The following is a 1974-nucleotide window of genomic DNA, read 5'->3' as shown; positions in this document are numbered from 1 at the left end:
GAGGAACAGGTGTGAAAAGTGCTTGGAACAAGGAGGGGGACACTTTCAGCAGCTGCTTTAATTTATTGTTATAACAAGGAGGGGGACACTTTCCGCAGCTCCTTTAATTGTTTGTTATTGTTATCACGATTATTCTTTAAAATAAAGTTATATAGTCATTAACGTTATTGAAACTGACAGCTGCTATACAGCTCGTTGAGAAATGAGGTTAAGTTGGTCGCTATAAGCTACTCCCTACGTCCAATGTGTCAGAGCCAACTTCGACCCCGTTTTTATTTGAACGCTCGTTGGATTAAAGGAGTGTGCTTTAGTTGTCACTGTTGCTGTTGCTGTTGGTGTTGTTACTGTTGTTGTTGTTGCAGCTGTTGCTGTTGTTATTAGTAGAATCAATAGCAACGACTACAACTGTAGCGTTAACTAGAACTAGTGCTACAACTACTTACTACTACGGCAACAACAACGACGAAAACNAAACCTCTCTGTTGAAAATTTGAAACATTTCTGACTAAAATTATAGAAATTATTAAGGAAAAACCATTTTTTATTTTTCACTTTGACACCCTGTATCTTTTTTATTATGCGACTTGGGATATAGGTATGTTAGGTTAAATCGACTTATTTTCACACAAGGAATCTCTGGTATCATTTGTGCCCCTCCATTTAAATACACCCTGTAGATATTCAAAATGATTATCTTCATTTTCCAAACATAAATGTACTGTACATTTCATGCACTCAAAAACGCGTTCAAGTTGAATCGGAGTTATAATGTTTATTTCACGTTCAATTGCTGTTTCCAGTCCTTCAAGTATGTCGAGAGGATGTTTAAACCCCTAGTAACCAATAGCTCCATAAAATTCCTGAAGATAGTTTCTGCTGCAGTAAGTGCTGCAGCTCCTCTTGTTGAAAATACCCATGCTGTATTTTATCGTCATCCATTAATTCCGGGGTTTGTTTGTAAAAAGTTACGGTATCGTTTTTCATTTATTACTTCTCGGAAAAAAATTGGGCCTATTATGTGTCTTCTTGAAACTGCTGCTGATACCTATCTTCTAAGGATGTAACGTTTTTTCAATAAAAAACCACACACCCACTATATGGGATTTTGGTTCCCCATCGAATTGGGTGCAACCAATTTTTTTCGATAGTATTTGACCTGATAAAAAGTTCTCACTGGTATAACTCCCAAAAAAGCCTCCTAGAAGGTCTGGCAGTCGACGAGAGTTTGGATATATGAAAGATATGTTATTTCGCACAAGTTGTATCACTATACTAGATTATGGTAAACTAGGGTATTTGGGAGCGCTGATTACAAATCCAAGGTCAGCTAACCTCTATCATGTTAGATTCAAGGTCATCTCAAGGTCAAATTGTAAAAAGCAATTAGAAATATGTGAAACAGTAGGTACATAGATTTTTGAGGTCACTGAATACGAACATCGGGTTCGATTAAGCCTACAAGGTCATCTAACGTTCATTTTTAAGTCATCTATAGGACAAAGTGAGAAAATCCTTTTATTAAGAATAACACGATAAATTGTTATATACTTGAAAGGCCTTTCATGCTGATATGGAATCTGACTTTTACATGACATTGAACTTTATGACAAGGTCAGTGAAGGCTAGACTCTAACCAGTTAATGAGAATTCTATTATTTATAAGATGAGGAAATGCATTTACGCATACCCCGTGCACGCAATGCTGTTTGCACAGAGTTATATGCGACTCGTCATAGCCATACATACTAAAACCTCATCTATCACCACCACTGTATTTCCCGGTGTCGACTTAGGATGGAGGGGCACGGCCAGTTAAGGCAAGGCTGGAATCTGGCCAGTTAAGGCAGCTACTGCCTTAACTGGCAGCAGTAGGAGTAGCAGTAGCAGTAGCAGTAGCAGTAGCAGTAGCAGTAGCAGTAGCAGTAGCAGTAGCAGTAGCAGTAGCAGAAGCAGTAGCAGTAGCAGTAGCAGTAG

Source organism: Anoplophora glabripennis, unplaced genomic scaffold (assembly GCF_000390285.2).
Source record: "Anoplophora glabripennis isolate ALB-LARVAE unplaced genomic scaffold, Agla_2.0 scaffold834, whole genome shotgun sequence".
In the NCBI taxonomy this organism is placed as follows: Eukaryota; Metazoa; Arthropoda; class Insecta; order Coleoptera; family Cerambycidae; genus Anoplophora; species Anoplophora glabripennis.
This window is presented reverse-complemented; position numbering follows the sequence as displayed.